The sequence below is a fragment of the Grammomys surdaster genome, unplaced genomic scaffold, assembly GCF_004785775.1.
Source record: "Grammomys surdaster isolate TR1022 unplaced genomic scaffold, NIH_TR_1.0 126660, whole genome shotgun sequence".
NCBI lineage: Eukaryota > Metazoa > Chordata > Mammalia > Rodentia > Muridae > Grammomys > Grammomys surdaster.
Window position 1 is genome coordinate 2,965,666 of NW_021621449.1, and position 8,802 is coordinate 2,974,467.

Genomic DNA, 8,802 nt, shown 5'->3' on the forward strand with positions numbered 1-8,802 from the left:
GGAAGGAAGGAAGGAAGGAAGGAAGGAAGGAAGGAAGGAAGGAAGGACTCCATTTCACCCCAGTCTGAAGTAGAAACTTAAGGGTTCTTTGGAAAGTCAGTTGGTATTTTGCTGGGGTGAACACATGAAGGAACATTTAGCTGAAGTGGACACAGATATGAAAGGCTAAGGCAGACTCGTGAAGAAACCTTTCGCTGAGACAGACACAGAAGAGAGGATGTTCTACTAAAGCAAGCACGGGAAAGGACATGGGGTAAAAGATCCTTTGCTGTTGACATGCATGTATTGGTCCACCTTATATTGCATAGTTGAGCTGCATTTGTCAGGACGCCATAGAGAGAAACACACCGAAAAACTTCTGGTGGTGTAGTGCAGTTTGATGCCGCTTCCAAGGCTGATGGGATGCACGTGCTGAGACAAGACAAGTGCTGAGGCAAGGCATGTGGAGGACATGTGGTGTTTGGAGGGTATAACAGGACAGTGATGAGGGCAGAGCTAGGCTTGCCTATAGAGCTAGCTGTACAATGCTTGTGAGTCTCCCATCTTTGCTGATCTTCGCTTTCCTGAGAGAGCCACAGCCAAGAACTTCTGGTGTTCCTGCTAATCTCTCCTGCTGACTTGAGCTGAGGCCGAGGCCTGGCTGTCTCTGCTAGGTCATGTCACCACTGTTGCTAACCTGACTTCACTGAACTGGACTGCTGGTGTATCTGTGAAGTGTTTGTGAGTGGATCCAGCTGTCTGTTGATCTGTGAACTGAACTGCTGGTTTGCAGACAACACAGAAGTTGCTCCAAAGAACCTTTCTAAACAAGTCCACTTCTCCATATCCTTCTTTCCACAACTTCTGGTGGGTGGTGGGTTACAAGGAAGGTTAAAGTATTTAAGAACCATCATTAAAAATAACATTAATTTGAAAAAAAAAGTTAACCAGTCAGAATGGCTATCACCACAAATACCAATGACATAACTCCTTGTGGTGATCTGAATAGGTTTGACTCACATATTTGAATGCTTGGCCAATAGGGAATGGCACTATTAGGAGGTGTGGCCTTGTTGGAGTGGGTGTGGCCTTGGTGGAAGTGTGTCACTGTGAGGGTGGGCTTTGAGGTCTCTTATGCTTAAGCTACAAGACAGTGTGGCACACAGTCTCCTCCTGCCTTCAAGATGTAGAACTCTCAGCCCCTTCTGCAGCATCATGCCTGCCTGCACACTGCCTTGCTTTCCACTATGATGATAACTGTAAGCCAGCCTCAATGAAATGTTTTATAAGAGTTGCTATGGTCATGGTGTCTCTTCACAGAAATGAAACCCTAAGACACATAGACACAGTCAAATATTTCTCAACAGTAAAGAAAAAATAAACCAGGCAGTGGTGGCACATGCCTTTAATCCCAGCACTTGGGAGGCAGAGGCAGGCGGATTTTTGAGTTCAAGGCCAGCCTGCTCTACAAAGTGAGTTCCAGGACAACCAGGGTTACACAGAGAAACCCTGTCTCAAAAAAACAAAAAAAGAAAAAAAAAAAAAAGCAAAAAGAAAATTAGCAAGAAAATTGGTGAAATTGGAAGGGGTTTGTGATTCTTTCTACTATTGCCAAGCTCATTCCACACATGCTATTTATTTGTTTGTTTGCTTACTGTTTTTCAAGATAGGGTTTCTCTGTGTAGCCCTGGCTGTGCTGGAACTCACGCTATAGACCAGGCTAGCCTTGAACTCAGAGATATACTTGCCTCTGTCTCCTGAGTGATGAGATTAAGGATGTGTGCCACCATGCCTGGACCTAAGCTTTTCTTTAATAGATCTTTATAAATATGGCCACTATGACTTAAGATTTTGATTAAAGACTTTGCCAATTGGGATCAAAAGTGTGTGTCATCCCACCTCAATATCCAGATCAAAAGCCTGTGTCTTCTAGACTAGAGATTGGGATCAAAGGCACATTCTCTTCCTGCCTGAATCACAGGTGAGCCCTCCAATTTTGGATTGTAGTTCATTCCAGATATAGTCAAGTTGATAACCTAGAATAGCCATTAGAATCTATCTCTTGTCAACTTGACACACAATCGTATCTCCAAATTAAAACAAATATCAGGTTGTAATAACACTTAACTATTGCTCTTCAAATCACATGATAAGTTTAGAATAGATGGTAATATCCCCTTTTAAAAAGATGGAAGCTTAGCTGGGTGGGATCTTGCACCAGGATCACCACTCCCTTCATTTCATGCATTATCTTTAATCTGCTTATCACCTTGAATGTGGGATTTAGCTCCATTCCACTTCCTGGCTGTAAGGAGCCGCCATTAGAAGATGGCGCCTGTTTCCTGTCTCTGAGGTGGAAAACAACTGTATTCAGGGTCGTAAACACCTGCTGTGAGCATGCATATCTTTCAGACGCAGCTCTTCACCCTCCCGAGCAGTATGTAAATGAAGTTCTGCAAGAAGCACCAATTAGACACTTATACACAGTTGTGATAACTATTTAAGCAGCACCCATTTGGGGCTTCGGGGTCTTTACAATCAATGGTGTGTTCCCCAATAAAGTGCGTGAGGAAGGATCCTGTTGTTGCGTCATCCTTGCTGGCGAGGTGGGCGTGACACCTGGCACCCCTTTAATCCTCAAACCATATGTTTTGTATTTTTTCTTGCACAGCTTGCTTCATTTGCAAAACACTCTCCATAGATGTGGACCACATGACAGAGTCTATACTAGGCTGTCTTGAGATTTCCTTTGCCAATGCAATTAGTCTAAATCTCTTTACCTTAGATGCATGCAGAGTCTTCAAACAATGGCAAAAGGCACCCATATATTTCACCAAAATAACACAAAAACAATGTCTAGGAAGCATACTAAAATTCTCCTTTGAGACCTCTTGAGTCAGGCCTCTACAGTTCAAATAACCCTTATCACCAATGTCTTTTATATTCCTACCAGGATGACCCATTAAGCCCCACTTAAAGCATTCCACTGCTTTCCTAATTAAAATTCTAAAATCTACATTCCTCTGAACAATTGCATGGTCAGGCCTATCACAGCAATATCCCAGTCCCTGATACCAACTTCTGTCTTCAGTTGGGTATTATTGCTGTAAAGAGACACAAAAACCATGACTCTCAGAAGAGAAAACATTTAATGGATGCTAGCTTACAGTTTCAGAGCTCTAGTCCATTATCATTATGATGAGAAGCATGGCAGAGTGCAAGCAGACATGGTGTGTGGCGAGCCAAGAGTTCTACATCTTGATCTGAAGCCAGCCAGGACACTGGAGTTCCACACTGGGTGGAGTGTGACCATAGGAGACCTCAAAGCCTGCTCCTACGGTGACATACATCCTTTAACAAGACTGCCCCTCCTCCAGTAAGGACACACCTCCAAATAGTACCACTTCCTATAACCAAGCATTCAACCCATGAGTCTATCGGGCCATACCTATTCAAAGCACCACAAATCCCCAAAGGAGTCTCGGCCCACAGGTTGATAACCACGGACCTAGAGTCACAGCAGTTCGTTGAAGGCAGAACAATTAGAAACTGTGATGGTAACAAAGAATAAATAATGACACTTTTTTTTTTTTTTTGGTTTTTCGAGACAGGGTTTCTCTGTGTAGCCCTGGCTGTCCTGGAGCTCACTCTGTAGACTGTAGACCAGGCTGGCCTCGAACTCAGAAATCTGCCTGCCTCTGTCTCCCAAGTGCTGGGATTAAAGGCGTGTGCCACCACCGCCCGGCATAATGACACATTTTACATGGCTGCTGTTTATATAACTTAATAACCTTTACAAATTGTTTCTTTTTATTTATGTATTTGCCTGTGTATGCACCATGTGTGGGTGGGTACCCTTGGAGGCCAGGAGAGGGTGTCAGATCCTCTGGAGTGGAATTACTAGTGGCTGAGTCACCTAACTTGGGTGCTAGTAACAGAATTCTGGTCCTCTAGAAGAACACTGATCACTCTTAACTGCTAGCCTACCTCTCCAGCCTCCTAACAGAATAGGAGGAAAATGATTTAGAATCAGAAATATATTAATTAAAAAAAACAGTTTTTTATAGTCAGATTGTTTATAATTCATGGCTTGTGGAGAGACATCATAATGTATAAGAAACTAGACTTTCAGCAAGAGAAATGAGTTAATGCATACCAAAGTGAAACATTTTATCTCCTACCAATCAATTGGTGTGACATTCCCTATAACTTTGGGATTTTCATTTGGGGCCTTGGCCCAGTGGGGTGTATGTAACTTTGGGCATATGCAACAGAGAAGGCTGCCTCTGATGAGGCAGTGTGCACAGGCTTGGAAGGGTCATAGCATGCAACCACTAGGCTCTGACATAAAGGCTCCTGCGGTGATGTGGAGGGCTAGAGTATGAAGTGTGTCCCCCAAAGCAGGGCCTGCATATCCATGAGGACCTCCCCCCACAAACATGGGCCTTTATACTCATGAAGCCCTCCCAAGCAGGGCCTGCACATCCATGAGGCATGGAAAGGCAGAGAGCGGACTTAGAAAGTCCCCCTGGGCAAGGAGAATAGCTTCTAACAAACAGAAGTGGAACTTGACATCATGATGTCAGCTGCTGAGGCAAAACTCAGACTTCAGACTGCGCCTTGGGCCAGGCCTCCCAGAGGAGTTTCCCTGTTGCTGCAAACTGATGCAAGCTGCCTTCAGGGCCTGTCTCTTCATTGTACCTGAGAAAACTTTTAATTGCTTTATTATCTTACTCTCAACTTTCCTTTCCAACAGCAAATGAAAATTACAGTCCTTTAAAAGTTTGTGCCCTGTGGCTCTCCACCTGCCTCCAATTAGAGTCAAAACTTTGAGTGACAAATATGTTTGGAATATTCCTAAGCTCTGGAGAGGGCTCTGCCTTTAGCAAGCAGCAGGCCTTGGAGAGCTAGTCAGTGGAAATTCAGTCTCTTCCCCAGCTGCGGTCCTGTCTGGCTATTGCCCTAAATTTCAGGTTGTTGCCTGGAGGCACTTGCTGAGAGGGGTCAGGAGGTCACAAAGTACCAGGGAAAACCAGAAACTTTCTGAAGCTAAGGTCTCCTTCAAAAAGTTCAGTCAGTCTGTGGTCAATCAGAAGAAAATAAAAACAAGATACACACTGTTTCAGAATGTTGACTATAACCAGTTAGTGACGTACTCCAAACAGAAAAGCATTTATAAACTATCCAGCCAAACCATTCTAGAAGCACACATGAATACTAACAGCTGTTGTCTTTCTCTGAACAAGAACAGAACTATCACATGAACAATCTGCACCCTCCAAAATGTAAGGAGAGTCTTGGTGACCAAGATGACCAATTTGCGACCTGTAATAAATGTGACAAAACCATGTCCCAAGAGTTCCCTGCTTAGATGTTGCTCACAACAGCAATATACATGTGCAAAAACTAGGCTGAAGTGCTCATGACTGCAGATGCTGCCCTCTAGTAAGACTTCCGGGACACAGACATTCACAATGGCCAGAAGACTAAATCTGCACTTTGAGAAAAGGAAATTTGGGGGGAAAGTCAATCTCTGAGACAAACATGACAGTGATCATCTGTTTCTGTAACTATAAAGTCAGGACAAGGCCATCATGGTGGCATACACCTTTAGTCTCAGCACTCGAGACAGAAGCAGGTGAGGTCAAGGCTAGCCAGGTCTACATAGCAAGTTCCAGGCCAGTAAAGGCTATGTAGTAAGACCCTCATCTCAAAACAGTAACAACAGCAGCAACAAAACAAGTCAGAACACTACACAGGAACTGGGGCGGGGTGTGTGTGTATGTGTGTGTCTCAAAATAAATAACAAATGGACTGGAGAGAAGGCTCAGTGGTTAAGAGCACTGCCTGCTCTTCCAGAGGTCCTGAGTTCGAATCCCAGCAACCACATGGTGGCTCACAACCATCTGTAATGGGATCTGATGCCCTCTTCTGGTGTGTCTGAAGATAGCAACAATGTGCTTACATAAATAAAATAAAATAAATCTCATAAATAAATAAATAAATAAATAAATAGTGGATGAGAGGTGGGACTGGCATGAGAGAGAAGACAACGCTGTGGGATTCTTTGATTTGAGCAGAAGGATGACTCCATTGTGCTGGGAGCTCACATACCCTGCTTTCAGATTATGATTTCTATAGGGAGAAACAGGAGAAGCCAGAATGGGATGTTTTATTACATCTGAGTTAACAGCTACCAAGTGTTACTTATCTTGTCTTTTTTGTTTGTTTGTTTTTTGTTTTCCGAGACAGGGTTTCTCTTTATAGCCCGGGCTGTATCTTTGTCTTTTAAAGGGAAGTTTAAGGTCTTGGGCTGGCTCATAGTGTAGGGGTCTTCTCTGAGTCCTGGGCAAACCTCCTGGTATCAGGATCACTGGTTCAATCCTTAGACATATGAACCATGTAACATCCACAGGGGTGCTCAGGGCCAAATCACTTCCATCATGGACCCCACTGCTATGTAGGTCTTTTCCTCCTTGTTTTAAGGAGGACTCAGTCCCCCGGTTCAAAGTCTTTGGGGTTCCATCCTTGGGACTGGGGACAGCTTTGTGTTTAATAATTCCTGTTGGGTTTGCTATACTTGTGCTCTATTTACTGTAACTTGGATCATTTGATCGGCATCAGAGTCTAAGAACAGATCTGTCATGAGGAAGGGCTGTTCATATGGTAACTCACAGGGTCTGAGCTTGGTGTTAGATTTGAGAGCTGGTCTAACTCTCACAGGGAAGTGGGTAACAGGGTATCTGTCTTTCAGAGGTTTCCAAAAAAAAAGGAGTGGGGGGAGGTTGCTATATACTGTACAGTAATTCTTTTAAATTTATAGTGAGGACCATGACTACCAAGCAAAATTCAGGTATTTGATTTCCAGGCCCTAGGAATAGCCTGTCACCTGGGATATAAACTATGGCCCACTGTTGATGAACAGGAGAGGCCTTGGAGATTTTCCGTTATGAGCATCTTTGCCACTTCAGTAGCCTTCTCAGTCCTAGTAGAAAAAGATTCCAGGCAAGCACTGAGGGTATCTCAGGGGCTGAATCCTCATCTCTGGATTGGTGTAAGGACTGGCCAAGGACACAGGTGCCTGGAGTTGTTATATGCAGACAGCAAAGGCCTGACACACAGAGTTTGCTGGGGTTGGTGTCTAGTCTTTTCCCTAGGAACAATTTAGCTGCCATCTCTGAGGAGGTATCTCCCCAAGTGGAACGGGCAGTATATACCTTTATCTTCCACTGCAGAGCCTGTGAGTTAGGGGACGAGGACACTTTGGAAGAAGACAGTGGCAGTTTTTGTACAACTTTGTGGATGTGATTGACCCACTGAATTGGTCTAAGGGAAAAATGATTGTATCATATGAATTTTATTACAATTTAAAATAAAATCTATGAACAGAGAGGAAGAAGAGAATTACAGTAACATGAATAGGTGTCTGTGGGATGCGTGGAAGTGTTTGGGGAGGTTTTTCCCCCCATAGTTAAATTGTGCTTTGTATAAAATGTAAATAAGTGACATAAAATGTCATCTTCTGCGTTCCTGTGACATTTAAATCTTCCCCTAGCTCTCTAAAAGGGGTGATCCCAGAGGTGAAGCACTTGGGGATTTATTAAAACAAAACAACCCCTCAGTATTTGTTTATATTTAGTCTGACTGTTGCTTTTCTTTTCTTTTTTTTTTTTTCAAGACAGGGTTTCTCTTTATAGCCTGGGCTGTCCTGGAACTCACTCTGTAGACCAGGCTGGCCTCGAACTCAGAAATCCGCCTGCCTCTGCCTTCCAAGTGCTGGGATTAAAGGCGTGGCGTGCGCCACCACTGCCCTGACTGTTGCTTTTCTTCAAAGATTAGTTTTTATTATTTAATCTTTCAAAAGATTTATATTATGTGAATGAATATTTTACCTGTATGTATGTATGTATGTATGTATGTATGTATGTATGCATGTATGATGTATGTATGTATGTATGCATGTATGATGTATGTATGTATGCATGTATGATGTATGTGCACCATGAGTGTGCCTGGTACCTGAGGCGATCAGAAGAAGGCATCAGATCCTCTGGACTTGGAGTTATGGATGGTTGTGAGCCACTATGTGGGTGCTGAGAACGAGATCCAGTCCTCTAACTGCTGAGCCATCTCTCCAACCCTGATTGTCATCTTTATTTGGCATTTGGACATTCAATCTGTGGTGTCCAAAACGTGCTTAGCAGAGGGAAGACTGAAGCAACCGCCTGACCTGAAGAATGTGGCATTTGTGAATATATGGTCCATGGGAGTCGACAGTTAGACCCCTAAGGGGCAGAGAGGATGGCTTCTCTTCCCTCCCAGAGTGAAGACCCTGTTGATTCGTTGTCACCAGAATTTTTTTCCCTAAGTGTGCTGACACAGAACAGGAACAAGAATGTCTTTCTGCCCAAGTGCTGAGAAAGCTTACATTTAAAGAAGGTGGCCCACAGTAAAGCACTTGCCCAGCACACATGGGCTGTGGGTTTAGTCCTCAGCATCACATACAAGCACAGACCACAGGACACATAATATAAAAGTCAAACAGTCTGAGAGACGACAACTCTACAGCACTGGGCCCTTTACCATGGACAAAGGATGATGCTTCTGGGCTTGGCAGAAAAAGTTAGCGCTGGGAGAGCTGGCAATTCCTGTTGCTTTGTGTACAGAATTATAGCATCTCCGAGTAGCATTGTTCACGTCTTATTCATCTAGAATGGCAGCTAATTAATTAATATGGAAGAAAGACAAGAAAGCAAAAGAGGAGGGAGGGAAAACCAAGAAGGATGGATAGGAAGACTCCTTATGTGCTTTTTTTTTTTTTTT